The sequence below is a fragment of the Halichoerus grypus genome, chromosome 7, assembly GCF_964656455.1.
Source record: "Halichoerus grypus chromosome 7, mHalGry1.hap1.1, whole genome shotgun sequence".
Lineage (NCBI taxonomy): Eukaryota > Metazoa > Chordata > Mammalia > Carnivora > Phocidae > Halichoerus > Halichoerus grypus.
In genome coordinates, this window is record NC_135718.1 from 147,750,058 (window position 1) to 147,765,849 (window position 15,792).

The 15,792-nt window shown below is 47.8% G+C and overlaps 1 protein-coding gene across 2 annotated transcripts in view; it reads right to left on the reverse strand.

The window, feature by feature from the left end:
* PBX1 (PBX homeobox 1) overlaps positions 1–15,792 on the reverse strand; it is a 282,249-nt gene that overhangs the window by 132,101 nt on the left and 134,356 nt on the right. The window lies entirely within an intron of this gene.

Sequence of the window (15,792 nt, forward strand, 5' to 3'; positions counted from 1 at the left end):
TCATCCCCGATGCCTGAGCGATGCAAGGTTTGGCTGCTCGAGTGGTCCTAAGTCAATGTTACATGGACACTCATCATGTGATGACAACTAGAACCTACACAATCATTTTCAAGACCACATTTGTCGCCCAAATCCTAACTACTACTGGTTGTCAAATATTCCTCTTAGACCCACACATACCAGAGTTAGTCCTACAGAAGCAGCATCCAAAATGATGAAGGTCACCACATCTTGACCTCTCAGAGTTCCCGAATGGGATCCAACTGGGAGCTTCAATGGGCAGCAGCTGATTTTCACCCCAAGCACAGCTGTCTTTATGGGGGTTAGGGGTGACATCCTTTTGCAGAAAACAATCTAGATTCTCCAAAATTACCTCGAACAGGCTCAAGGCCAACACAAGATATTTTTCTTTTTTTTTTTTTTAAGATTTTATTTATTTATTTGACAGAGAAAGAGAGAGCACAAGCAGGGGGAGCAGGAGAGAGGGAAGCAGACTCCCTGCTGAGCAAGGAGCCTGATGCGGGACTCGATCCCAGAACCCTGGGATCATGACCTGAGCCGAAGGCAGACGCTTAACCGACCGAGCCACCCAGGCGCCCCACAAGATATTTTTCTAATCTCTAAGTTTAAAGTACAAAAAAAAAAAAAAAAAAGGTAAAACATGCTATTAATGGCAAATTCACATTTTTATTAAAGTATCATAGCTCAGGAATCAGATTTAACTCCATGACTTAAGTATTATGCATCCTTGGGCAAAGTTTTTAACTATTATGAACCATTCAGAACTATTTGGGGAAGGGGGATACTGTTACCTATCTTGGTATTTTTTTGAGGATTAAATAAAACAACACATACGGTGTCTGACACATAATAAGTGCTAAATAGATTGCTAATAAGTTAAGTCATCTACATTCTGATTCTTAATGGAGATTAATCTTCTCCTAAGGTTATACTAGGTACTGTTAGTGATGGACAAGAACTGGATAGGAGCAGGTATTATTAATTCCAACTTAGTGCTCTGAAACCACAGTCTCCCCCTAGTGGAAGCCTATTAATTTTGTTTGTTTTTGAGCTGATGGGCTCAGCCAAGGCACACCTGTTTCCAGGCAGGGCTCGATGAAATAAATGCTTCATTTTGTTTCTCCGTCAGAAATGGGGCCCTAGTCCATGCAGGGGATATGTCTAGAGAGCGTTTGTTCTAACTTTCTGGAGCCAACACACACCTGCCCAAGTAGCTGGGATGATGTACTCCCACTATCCTGAGCTACGAAGACAGTCCCAGCTGCTGCTGGAAGTGTTTTTAGATGCATTATTTATTTGAACACCTGCCTGACAGAGCTCAGTCTTGGAAGGGAGGTGCCACGGGGACACCCAAGGATTCCTTCTCAATATGGCTGCATTCGCTGGTCTGGATTCATCCTGTGGCCATGAAGGGCCTTCCTCTGCCCCAAGTCTGGTTCTGAATGCACCACAAACCAGGTGGATAAAAGTCTTCGAAGAAACACATCCCATGCCCTGGTCTTAAACAGAGGCTCTCAAGAAACCTAGAGCCAAAGCCATGCCTGTGCAGGTCAGATCTAGAGCATCGTCCCCTGGCAGCTACGAACACGTCCATCACCCTCAGCTGTCCTTCCCACGGTGGCACACCCCTAACCAGTACCATGTCCTTTAGTTTTTACCAGAAGGGCAACTGAGATATAGCAAGAGTTGCTACAAAACGGTCACCCTCTTTCCCATCTTTCTGCCTTTATTTATTTGGTTAGTCTCAAATGCAAGGCCCATTCCTCCACCTTCCGCTGACTTCCATCCTACCCATTTTTCAGTCAGAGCCCCAGCTCCCTTCCCCACCACCACCACCCTGCAACTTAACCATTCTCCACCTCCAAAACCCAGTATCATCTGCATCATAACATTTCATATTTCAACTCTGTTCCACACAGAGCTGTCACGCCGACAGTGTCTTTAGGTCTTAGAAGAAAGGAATTGTGTCTGTTTTGTCTTTTTTTTTTACTTTTCCTCTTTAACCGTTTGTATCTCAGTAGCAGGCACGTACCAGGTGCTGAATGTCAGTCTGAAGACTGCCTGAAAGCCCCTCGCGAAGCCACACGGCGACCCACCATGATAAACGTGTTTACAGGAAAAATTCTTGCCACCGGCCCTTAGGGTGGGTTCACCGGGTCACGCTTCCTCTGCACATCCTGCCTTGGGCCAAATTGCCTAATTTTTCAAAATTTAGTCTTCCTATTCCGTTCAAGGGGGTAAGGATCTTATTATTTATGTAACTCACAGGCGTCTTAAGGGACTGAATGGTTAAGGAAGGTTCTAAGATGCCGGGATGGATGATGCCGCCACTCGGGCCGGGCACCGCTGCCTGGCACAGACCAGCGACGGGTGTGTTCAGAGGCCCGCGCAGAAAAGCACGCTCCTTGGCGGTCACCACACACACCATCTTCATCTGATCTGAAACATCTTGTTGGCGTAATTCAGAAGCAGAATGTCTTTATATTTAATGACCCAAATATGCCAGTCACGTGCCTCAGAAAAGCAAGTTCATTTCGAAAGAACTGCGATTTTGTTATCACCCACCCCCCACCCCCACCCCCCAAATAACCCCTCTGCCTTGCATTCTGACCCTCTGAACGGCTGCCTTGGGAAGCCCAGGTGGACCATCAGCCTTTGTGCATAGTCCTCTCAGGGTGAGGAGGAGAGAAGCCTGGGATACAAAGGGCCCTGGCGGTGGGAGGTAAGGTCCAAAGATAAAGGTTTTTAACCGACTGACAGAATGTATGCTTTGAGGGGAAAAGTGTATCCTGGCCAGGATTTCTGAGTCAGAGGAATCAACTCAGATAATTCACAGACTTGCAATCCAGCTTCTTGCTTCCAAGGCGTGGGCTTGGGAAGCCAAAGCAGACCTACCTACATTTAACTCATCCATGTACCAAGTACCTACTTGGATCCAGGTGTTATTTAGACACTAGGAAACAGCAGGAAGCAAGTTAAAGAAGGTCCCTTCCACCACCGGGAAAAATTGAAAGAGGATTCTTGGACAACTAAGAAGGTGCGGGACCCTGGCTACTGAGAACCTCAAAGTCAACTAACCCTCAGGAGCATGGGCTTCATGAACAACCAACCACAAGGCAAACAAACAACAACAAGATTCCCTGATTATAATCAGGCCGCTGAGGTCCTGAGAGGTCTTCCGTCAGAACCGCCGAAGACCTCATCACCATTTTTCACTGTTTCTCCTGAAAGAGATTTAAGAAGTGAATGGCTGGGAATGTGCGCCCAACTTAGAAAAATCATTTAATGAAAGAGTCATCACTCAAGAAGTCCAATTAAAAGTGATATTCACTCATTCAAATGTTCTGTAGTCAACATCTATTGAGCAGGTCCACGTGCGGAGGTGGGCGCCTTGGGAAAGGTAGAGATGGGAGAGCACAGTCCCAGCTCTTGAGGAACTTAAAAATCAATTGGGGAATTAACGATCCTCATTTTATAGATGAGTACACAGTGGCATGGACAGTCAAGGGATTTGTTTTAAATTCTTCATCCCACAACTAAATCATCCTATAAAGTCATCATAAAGATGAAAAAGCGCAGAACTAGAAGGTAGGATCTCCTCCTCATCCCTAGTTGGAGTGCCACCCCCCCCCAATGTTCAGACTCAGGGGACAGGTCCAGTCCCCTCTCTGGGGCTTCAATTTCGTCATCTACACAAGGAGGTGGTTCTTTACAGTGGGTCCCTCCAGCTCTAAGATTCTATGACTCTAATACTTGTGACCAATAATGTTTGGTGGTTAGAACTAAAGGATTCAATCTCTTGACAGATTTTAGTGAGAACTGTTACTCTGCTCACTTAAAGTCCTACCGAAAGGAATATGGAAGCCATTCCATTCCATGGGCACTCTTGTATTTTTTCTTAGAAGACGCTTAGCCCTAAGTGGGATTCTCTTCTGTGGACTTTCTAGCTGGTATTCTGCCATCTTAGCAATAGTGGCAAAGAAAGCTGCAGCCCTTCCCTACACCTCCCTGCAGCCCCTGCTAATTGCCTATAACACAGGGTAATAAGTGTTTGCAAGAGCTATGTTGCTCCCTGTAAGAATCACTGCTCCAAAGATAATGTAACCAGTCTATTGCGATGTGACAAATGGGGATGTGGACTACGTGTAAAGAACTCTTAATTAAAGGTTTAATAGACAGTGAGAGGATTGAACTGGATCATATGTAAGGTCTCTTCCAGATTTAGATTTTTAGATTATACTACTATGAATTCGGTGATGATAATGTAAAAGATTCCTTTATACTGAACTCACCAGGGACCCTGAAACATTAACCCAAATCATTTATATTCCATTTATGGGTACTAACCTCCAAAAAGGAGAATAAGAATTGGTGTAGAAAAACCTCTGTTTGGATTTTTAAAAACAGACTGTTGAATAATTTCATGACATTTCCAACCCTCCCCAGAGATTTTTCTCTCAACTTGGGGGACGTCCCCCAAATTGCCAATCAGCTGGCCATTTTGCACCACGTGAGCTGTAAACCATATATATGGAGATCTAAATGACAGAAGGATTGGATTTGTTTATATTTAATTTTTCCCTTCCTGCCCCCACATATCATTTGTCCTTAACACCCGTATTTTTTTGGTTGTAGAGGCACAGGTGGTTCCCATTTCAGGCTGTATGAACGGGTCCTGCTATTCAGAGATTAATGAATAAAGGGAGCCTTGTAAATAGATTTGCATGATAATGGTAATAATGCTCTCTGCTGCCTTCTGTGCTTACTTCAATCTGTGTGCCCCTGAACACGCCTCCCTCCCCCATGCACGGGTTCCCCCCTTGCCCCTCTTTCCCGCCACCTGACTCTACTCTACTCACTCAGTCTCAGGCAGACAAAAGTGAGTCGGGAATCGGGCAGCTGCAGAGAGAGCAGGGAGAGGACAGGAAGAAAGGGGAGAAGAGAGACGGAGACAGACAGACAGACGGAAGCAGAGTAGAGAGCAAAATGCCTACTGCTCTTTAGGATAGCAAGGTTTCTGCAGAACAAACAGAGAAAATACCAGACTGCCATCGTCCAGGGCAAACAATACCTTCAAACTTCCCTTCTCTTTATGACGTCTGTCCCAGCTTCCCATCACATGCTTGACGACCTCACATATATCTTTTTATATATGATAAATATATAAAAACATAACTGTTCTAGCACCACACACATTTCAAGGCCCAGATGTAACTTGTTTCGGAGACTGGGTCTAGAAGCAAAAGCTACCTGATTTGGCTTCTATCTATCCCTGTACAGGGACAAGTTCAAAGGGGCCTCTCCTTGAAGGCTACACCACGAGGCAGGAACCTGGACCTCTCCGAAAACTTCACAGTTCCCCCCTGGGGACCGAGGACCAGTTATCAAGCCAAGATGTCATGGGGCCTCAGGTTACATCCTTCCTCACTCAATGTCCTCTCTCCGCACTTGGGGGCCTGCCTGTGTTCCCCGTGCCCCAGCCCACCGTGTGGTCTCTAAGCCTGTGTGAGGAGGATGAATTGGGCAGGGAATGTCATTCTGGAGTGATGCCATGAAGATGAAGATGCCCAGGCAAAGTGGATTAAGACAGAAAGCAAAAGTCAGTCCCTACAGCAGGAGAGAACGTGGCAAGCGCCCAGGACCTATGCCTGCCGGGCCGGATGGAGACTCCAACAGCGGGAAGATGCTGAGCCAAGCAGGCATCGGGGCCCACACACCAGGCCAGGAAACAGAATCCCTTCCCTTTCTTTGTCTCCTAAGACCTGCACGTGTTTTCCCTCATTTGAAGGGAGCCCGGAGCACTGGAAGCCAGGCTGACCCTCTGCCTCTCATGTTGATTAACACCCCACGGGGGCACGCATTACTACCCACCCCGCCTCCTTCCTCTGCGCCTTCTGATATCAACCGGGAAAAGGGAATCTAAAAATAAAGCCGGGGCCAGAGTGTGTACCACTCGATTGGGCTCCTGTGCTCACAGATCTGCTTATTTTGGCCTATCTCTCCCCAGCGATAAGGCTGCTAACAGCCTGTTATCAGCCAGTTGGTGAAAATGTGCTCCAGCCTGATTAGGCCTCAGTCTTTGCCAAGGTTATAAACAGCCGTTATCGTTTTCCCGAACAGAATAATCCGGACAGTATCAGCTCAGAAACATATGGGCCACACAGAGAAGACAGCCGCTGACGGACACTTCATTTTAATTGTAACGAGTGGGTAGCAGCGGCCTGCAGACGGCAGGCAGACAGCACCCCGATTGGCAGCAGGGTTGGGGGGTGCGTGCACGCGTGTGCATTTTTTTTTCCCCCAAATCCCTTCCTCCTTCCCTGGTCTCCAACGCCTAAACCGCTTTGATATTCTGGGTGGCATAATGAACTGGACCCTACCCCAGATGCTACCAGTCACCAAGCAGGACCCTCCCCTAAAAGGCAGATGGGACCTTTCTGATGCTCTCATGGAAAAGAAAAGAAAAGAAAGAAAAAGAAAAACAGCAAAGAGGAACAGGGAAACCAATACAGCTATCTCTGCTCTTCAGCCCCCCGTTCCATTTTAGGAACCTATCTGCTCACCGCACCCGGATCTCATCCCCATGGCCAAGGGTGTTCGGAGACAAGCCCCCCCCCCGCCCCCCCCCCCCCCCCCCCCAGTGAGCACAGGGTCCAGCAGGGATCAGACCTGCAGCACACACCGGCTGGACATTTACAACGGGGCCTTTACATTGTGTCCCTCACCTTTTCACAGACAAACATCTACATCAAGCATGAGAACGCTCATGGGGGACAAGCCTGTGCTTGTGGGGATTTTGTGTCCTGAAAGCCATTTCCCAAACCGGGTTTCTCCCCATGCTCTCTTGTGCCAGACTTGTTTCTCAGGCTTGTCACAGAAAGTCAACTCTCTGGCGCGTCGCAGGGGAGGGAGGCGGCAGAACACAAAGAAAATCGCGCCGGTCAAAGTTCTGCTGAAAGTGTTCATCCCTCTGCCTCCAGGTCAGCAGACGTCTCAGGGGCTGACAGCGCAGCCCTGGGTCACCGCCGTTGGCACATGGCCCACAGCCACCCTGTCCTTTCAGGAGCTGATGCAATTTGCAATTTCCCCTCCTGTGTCCACAGAAGCGAGTGGAAGGAAAGGGGCTGAGGAGCAGGGAGGAAGGGCCCAGGGCAAGACGGTGCAAGGCGAGCACGCTTCCCTGCAGCCGGCAGCAGACCGGCCTGCCGCCATCACCGCTGTGGCCCGCGGGCTCCCACCTGGCGGGCCAGATGGGGCCAGAACAGCAGGTGCAGTTCCGAGGAGAAGCACCGGCGCCCCCACCATGGACTCAGCCGTCACTGTCCACTCTCCCGTTCACTGGAAGAAACTGACTATCTTCAACCTGGCTTTCCTTTTCTTCCCTTCTCCCACTTTCGTCCTTATCCCCCGCACACGTGTCTCCCCTGTCACCATGGCAAGTCACACCACCAGTGCCCACACTCCATCAGTTCAACAGCCCTGGAGAAGTCCCCAGGTTCGACTCAACTTCTGCTGGCCTTCTAATGAGGAGGAAAGCAGAGAACTGAAATGAGAAAAAGGAAAAAAGTTAAGGAAACCCCAAAGAAGTTCTTTCCTACCCACAGCGGTGCCTCTCTTTTCTTGACGTCAGTTTCTCATTTTGCAGAGAGAGAATGGCGTGGCTTTGCCCAGGAAGAAACAGAGCAACAGCCGATATTTATGGGGTGCTGGTGAACACGCCAGGCACTAGCCAGAGCATCCTACAGACACCTGCTGACTGAATCCTCAAAACGAGGCTGATTCACACCCAGGTGACCGGCTCCCTGGCCGGCACTGTGGAGACCTGCTCACAGCCAGGGTACACCCTTTCCTGGTGTTGTCTGGGGTCTGAGAGTAGCACCTGCCCCGCACACTCCTCCGTGGATTTATGGGGGCTCACGAGAAGCCCACCCCCAGGACTGACTGGTGTTTCACTATCAAGTGAAAATTGAGTCCGTGATAATGTTCCTGTAATAATATCAAATTCAGAGAGAGAGGAAGAGAGAAAGAGAGAGAAGTCCTGCAGCCAGCTGAAATGAGCCTGAGGCACACTTTTGTTTTAATTCTTTTTTTCATGGCTTTTCAACACCTGCTCTCACCCTTCCACTCACCCTCCAAACTAGGGCTTAGTAGGTTGCCTTGCAGTACCCCCAAGAGACCGACCAGCAGATCCATGCAAGCACCTGCAGTGGGTGGTCCGTGTGCGACGTCTTGGTGGTCGTCAGCTCCGTGCCCCCAGACCAAGTTTCAAGGTCACAACGGTCTTCCCCTCATTACCATCAGAATCTGAAAATGCCCTGGAAACATGAGAATCCCCCTCTGAACTCATGAGCTGGCTCAGCGGTAGTTTATTCAACTTAAAGTGGGTTTTTTTCCCCCTTTTCTATTTTTGTTTACTTATTCTTTCTGTTTCAATGGACCCAGCTTTGTTCTGCTACAATTTGGGGCTAACGAGACTAGAGGATTTCCTGCAACAAGCAGCTGGGCCTATTTCTCTGGTGGGTCTGCTTGCCATTTTGTCCACAACCCCCCCCTTCCCCTACAAAGCTTCCATTTTCGTAGAAAGAAGGCTAGCTCTCTCCGTGTCAACAATGGGGGCAGATGGAGCCTTCAGGGTAGTAGATTTTCACAAAGGGAACCACAAAAAGTTGGGTGAGATGCAGCCATCCTGTCTCTGCTGAATGGCTGCCACCGCGGCGGGTCCAGCCTTCACAGGCCATCGACGGCACCACTGCTGTTGTCAATGTGCTCGGGTGTCCCCGTGACTGGGAGCCCCCGAAGGACCAGGGTCCTGTCTTCCTCCAGTCTGTACCCCCAGCACCTAGGACGGGACCTGGCATCGGTGGGTGTTCAAGGCCAAGTTCTTTGGAGACAGCCTTGATTCAAAAGCTGGCTCCAGGGGCGTTAGGCTCAGTCAGCTGAGCATCCGACTCTTGATTTCGGCTCAGGTCATGACCTCGGGGTCGTGAGATGGAGACCCGTGTCAGGCTCCACGCCGAGTGGGGAGTCCGCTGGAGATTTCCCTTCTCCCTCTGCCCCTCCCCCCTGCTCTCTCACTCTGTCTAAAATCAATCGATCGATCAATTAATCAATCTTCAAATTAGCCTCAGTTTCTCCATCTCTAAAATGAGGATAAGGTAGCTGTGCCATTATTTGCTATGATTACATATGTTAAAAGCACTTAGACCAGAGCCTGATAAACAGTTCTTCTTTATGGATGACTCTCCCCCCACATGCACCCATACTGCCCCTTCCAGAGCTACTCTGGTGGTCAACCCACGATGACCAAAGACAGGGCTACAGCCAGGAACCCCGGTTCCAGTCCCTGCTGTGCCCGAGCTCCAAAGGCCACTGCGTCATCAGCCTGCCCTGCTTCTGTGGCCGGTGCTTGGCTGGGGTCACCCTGCCTCGCCTGACTGACTCGCAGGTTGGCGAGGAGACAGCATGACCTACCAGATGTGGACCCGTGTGGAAAAGCGAAATCCAGACGATCGAATCTGCTGCCAAGTCGTGCTCCGGCAAAGCAATTCAAAGTCTCGCACTCGGCGGACCTCGCTCCATGCGCACTGCCCCCCCCGCCGGCGCCTGCAGTTCTCTGGGGCTCTGCCAGTGCTCCGGCCTTCAATGAGGGCCTCCCATCAGGACGGTGCACGCAAAGCGCACGCTGCACCCGCAGTCCTTACTGGGAGCTCTGCTGGCAGTTAAACCACCTGCAGGCCTAACACCCAGACAAGCTCCCTCTGCCCATGACGCGCGTTCAGCAGGAGCCTGGCCTCCCCTCTGGGAGCAGCACATTCTCTTGTTCGCATGTCCTACGGTCCCTCGAGGCCCCAAAGTTCTTACGGGTTTTCTCCATTTTCCCAAAAAGGCGTCTTAGTTTGGAGACTCTTAAACCATTTGCATTCCTAAGACAGGCGCTTAGGCATAAAATTCATTTCAGCACGGGGGTCTTGCTCTTTTCTTTCCTTCTCCTCACTGGGAAGCCGAGTGAATGCATAAACAGCTCTGGTGGTTTTAGCATCCAGGCCTCACATGAGACAGGATTACAGGGGATCTGTGCCCTCGTGCACGCGCACGTGCGCACACTCTCACACTCATGCTCACACTGTCTCACACACACGTGCTCGCACTCCCCACACTCTCACACACACTCGCTCACACATGGCCAGAGTCTCTCACACACACTCTGTCTCTAACACACACTCACATTCCCCCCACACTCTCACATTCACACTATCACACACACTCATTCTCTCACACACACAGTCTCAGTCATTCTCTCACATGCTCACACCATCTCTCACACACTATCTCTCACATACACACATTCCCCCCACACTCACACACACTTTCACACCGTCACACACTCATGCTCTCACACACATGCTTATTCTTTTACAATCTCTCACATACACACTCTGCTGCACACACTCATTCTCTCTCAAACATACCACTATTACATACACACTCACATTCCCACACTGTTTCACACACAGTCTCACACACACATTCCCACACATTCAGTCTCACACACACACACTCATACACTATTACGCCCACTTGTATCCTCACAGTCTCTCCCACACACTCACACTGTCTCACACACTCATTCTCCCTCTCCCACACACACTCGCACATCCGTACACACCTGCACAAGAGTGTGAGTCTCATTAGCCACAGTGTGGTTCTCATCTCTTGCATCTCGGGACCCGCCCTGCCCCCGGCTCAGTCAGCACTCTCTCTCCTGGCCTCCTGCGGGGGGACAGTGCCAAATAAAATAACAAAATATTCATTTGGTGAGGCACGTTAAAACCCTGGGAAGATTTAAGCCTGGGCTTCATGTCACAGCCGCTCCCTCCTGTAATCTGTATTCCAATCTCAGTGTCAGCAGAGCTGTGATCAGAATACCCAAGGTCTCATAAAAGATTCAGGGCTTACCACTTCCCTGACATTTGCTGTTTCATGTTGTTCCTGCTCCTTCCCTCTCAGCCTTGAAGAGTCCACAGCCCCTGGCGACCCCCCGCTGCAGGTGGCGACCTGGCCGAGGACGTCCAGTAACTCGGAACAAGCACGGGACCGAACTCTACCTGGGAGCTTAACTGTGCCTGGGGTTCCTGTCTCCTTTAGCGGCTTCTTTCACCTGGTTAGAGTTTTTCTAAGATTGCAATCTGCCGCCTCCCCCGTGGTACCTGGAAACAGGACTTAGGAATCCAGAGGTTAGCGGGACCTGATGAAGACTCCCCTCTTCACCAGGAGTGCTTTGTTGGGGGGGGGTTGTGTACACCTGACTCAGTGTGTCTACATCTTCAGGCTCTCATTACGACTTACATCAGAGATTGTATGCACGATTTAACTCCACGAAGTGTGGATGCGATCATTTGTAGGGATGGGAGCCCACCAAATAGGGGCCAAGCACCTTCTCTGATGGCCAAGTTCAAAGACAGGCACATTACTCATGTGTGACTCCACAGTGTCATTCACAATGGGTACCACACGGGTATGGGTATTAGTAGTTTAAAAACTCAAGCAAGGTGTATTAAGATTTAAGGAAACCAAACGTAACTAGAGGGGTGATGGTGAAGACATCCTTTGACTTGCTGAGAGATCACCAGAGGTGTCTTACCAAGACCCACCAGTGTTCCAATTGTATGATCTGCTTTCCAATCATATAGTTCATATCCAGCGTATCAGAACAACATTTAGTGACTCAGTGAGTTATCCCATACTTCTTAGGGATGTCACACATCTTCACAAAAGAAAATCTCTGATGCACCCATAAGGGCCCAATGACTTAGAGAGATGGCAAGAGGAGGAGAAAAGACACATTGCCTCATGGCGAACATCACCAACCACCCAAGGCCACAGCGACAGAAAAGATCAGTGGCTCCCCAAAATAATATCAGAAGCAAGACTTTTCCAGGTACCCCTCACTAAGTCCCAAGTGTCTAACAGTTTTAAAAAGAAGGGGGAAAAAAGCAAACGTAGAATTCCAAAATGCGAGCGATAAAAAACCAAAGGCCTGTTAAAATGTACTCTCTTTTGAAAACATATTGTCTTAATTATTCTGTAAATGCTATAGCCATTAGGCAAATTAACACAAAATCCCAGATCAAAGTGCCATTCGCGGGTAGGTACTTACACAACATTAGGTGGCAGGAAGGTGAACAGGTGCTATAAACAACTTCTTTGAATGTTTTTAATGTATCCACTAATAAAACCTTCTGAAGAGGTTAAAAAAAATTCTCAAACACAAATTGAAAATTAAAGGCAAGTTGATGGAACCTCAAAATTAAACATGTCAAGTGAGAAAATTATAATCAAAGTGTCTCTGTACTTCTGAAAACCTTTGCTGTGAGGGCACATAATACGAACATGTCTATGTATATATACATATGGTTCTGCATATGCATATTCAAAATCAAAGAGGCTAACATATATAAGTGGTGAATCATAAGACAATACAGAAAGAATATGCACTCCAGACTCAGAGATGGACATACCTGTAAACACATGCCCTCGGACTTAGGCAAGCAAACAGGACATTTCCTGTTATACGGCAATGTGGTCCTGAGAAATTATATGTCATATTTTAAAGACTGAGTTATGTTATAATCTTTGGGTAACACACTATTTAAGAGAAGTCCATAGTTAGATATTTCTGAAAGTAAATAAGCCTATCCTTTTTTTTTTTTAAGAATTTATTTATTTGACAGAGAGAGACACAGCGAGAGAGGGAACACAAGCAGGGGGAGTGGGAGAGGGAGAAGCAGACTCCCCACTGAGCAGGGAGCCCAATGCGGGGCTCGATCCCAGGACCCTGGGATCATGACCTGAGCCGAAGGCAGACGCTTAATGACTGAGCCACTCAGGCGCCCTAAATAAGCCCATCCTTTACCATATCCGGTAACTATAGTTTTTTTAATTACTAGATACAACCCACATCATTTACTGTTTTACAGTAAAAAATTTTTTCAAAGACATATGATAATATTGTATAAATGAGTGCTTCTTAACAAGGGATAATTATGCCCCCGGGGGGCATCTGGCAGCATCTGGAGACATTTTTGGTTGTCCCCATGGAATAACGGGGATGCCGGCTACCATGGTAAGGAACAGAGATGCAGCTGAACACCTTACAGCACACAGCACAGCCCCCTCAACAAAGACTTTTCCAGCCTAAAAAGTCTAGGGTGCAGAGAGTCAGAAACCATGATACAGATTATCACAAACACTGCAAAATTCCTTAAGTCATGTCCCTAAAAGGAAAGAAATGAAAAATGAGAAGCTGAAAAACATAAAAGGGAACTCTTTTTAGTAGCGCGTTGATTACTTGAATGTATAGCTGCTTTGGGGGGACGCCACGATATATGACTTCACCTAAAATACGCTCTGAAAACCCACCACCTGTACTCATGTTATAGCCCTCCACCGAGAAATGCTGGGAAATCAGCAAGGATCTGACAAAAAAAAAACCCGAGACATCCTTCAGTGAACAGAGGAGTATTCTGACCAACTGTGTTAAAATCAAATAAAGTAAGATATAACAAAAGCTAACTTTTTAGCCAGCGAAAAATAAACACGTCTGGTACTTGGAGTCCTACATGTGTGTATCCATCCAATTCTGTAGCTTCTAAGCTCTGAATCCCAGTAATATAATAACATTATTTTTGAGATCGGTTAAGGTATAAAATGTGCGTACTCTCAGTCTTTAATATTAATAAGTCTTGTAACTAGCAGTTTCTCGTAGCTCCGAATTCTTGAGCACAACTAGAAAGGGCACTTATCCTGAAAAATCTAATAAATTTACAGTTTTATATACTTCCTTCAATTGTAAAAGTCTTGTTCAATAAACTTTAAAATGCCGCTATAGACCAATAACACAGACAGTATAAACCCAGCCCTGGGAAAGCTGTGCAACCAGAAATTGTTCCCCTTTCTGCTAGAGCAATAAAGTTTTATATGTTTGAACTGACTGTAAAAAGGTTTGAATGTTGGCAACTGGGGAATAATCTGTCTTCTTTATAGTTATTATCATATTTCCCACAAGACCCCTTGGTCTGTGTCAATCCTTCTTGTATATGACACCTTTGTACTGTCAGCGAAAGCAAGACTACTTTACTTTTTTTTTTTAACTATAGGACTTGTATCTGTTTTCCTTCAGATTACAGCTAACAGGAATAAATTATTTCTGACAAGCATCTATTGCAGCGTTTTACCAAATAAAGCTGGTTGTGAGCTGCTTTTTCCAAGAGCAAGGGGGGGAGCCTCCTCCCCTTCTCTTTCTCTCAACTGATTCAAATGCAATTCAGGGATGGTTAAATTGGAGGAAATGCCAATAAAAAGAGATTTGTAGGGAAGTTGCTCTGAATGCCAGAGCCCACCGTAACAAGGTGGTTGGGTCCTCATGGGTACTGTTGGATCTGTGTGGAGAAGAGGTTTAGGAAAGGTCAGAGGACGAACCATCCCTTTTCCTTCCCGAACTGTCTTGGATCTGAGAGCATCTGTGCTTCTCGGTTCAGACAGGAAGCCAAGTGCAGCCAGCAGAAGCTGCTGTGACCAGCCAGAGAGATGCCCAACTTGTCACCTGTAGGCCTGGGCTCCTGGCTAACAGGTCATCTCTGCTGGAATGAGTTTAGGCTCGTGATAATCAGCAAAGACCCTGTGTGTGTGTGTGTGTGTGTGTGTGTGTGTGTGTGTGTGTCTGTGTGTCTGTGTGTGTCTGTGCGTCTATGTATGTGTGTGTCTGTTTGTCCATGTGTTTGTATCTGAACGTGTGTGTGTCTATGTGTGTTTCTGTAGTTCTGTGTGTATGTGAGTCTGTCTGTCTGTGGGTGTCTCTGTGTCTGTGTGTGTGTCTGTATTTGTGTGTCTGTGTGTGTGTTTGTCTAGGTGTCTCTCTGTCTGTCTGTCTGTCTGTATCTGGATGTCTGTCTATGTGTGTGCCCAGATGTCTGTGTGTGTCCTTCTCTCTCCCTCCCTCAGTCCCACCATTACAACTCAACTCCAATGATACAAACCTACACCAAGGAATCCACCACATGCACAATCCAGCTGCCCTAGAGACATCTCTCTGTCACACCTCTACACCATCACCCTGAAGTTCCCTGCCTTCCCACATTTACAATCACACAGTGCGAAAGGTCAGAGAGGAACAAGGATCTTTGCAAACACCACGTTTTTCAAACATCAGCAGACATTATATGGTTGGACATCAGTGGAAATGAGGCAGTAAGCTAATTACCTCTGCACTCTGGCGTAGACGAAGTCCCTCCAAGAGACCATGAGGATGGCCTGTCACTTGAACACAGGTGTACACATATTCACATACACACACGCAATATATACCCACGTGAGTGCACACGCTCACTCTCAAATACAACTCAGCCAACTCTGAGTGAAGAGGGCACTCCAATATGGAAGTTCTGGTGTGGACGGGTAAACGCCCAAAGGCATCAGCAACTCTACCAGAAGGAGGCAGTGCACGTGACATGGAGTAAATACAGTCACATCTCCGTGATCTTGGAAAACCTGGAGCTTGGGAGCACGTTCATGTCAGTGAATGTGAGTCCAGGACATCCTCTTACTTTCCCCTCATGATCCCCATCTCCATGAATGTTCAGGCAACATTAGCATGGGCTCCCCTGGCCCAGTTCAAACCTCAGACATTCTGACCCGTGTCCAATAAATAGACGCTAAAAGTATCAGGACAGTAGCCACCTCAGACTACCAGGAGGCACCAGGAGGAACGAGGAG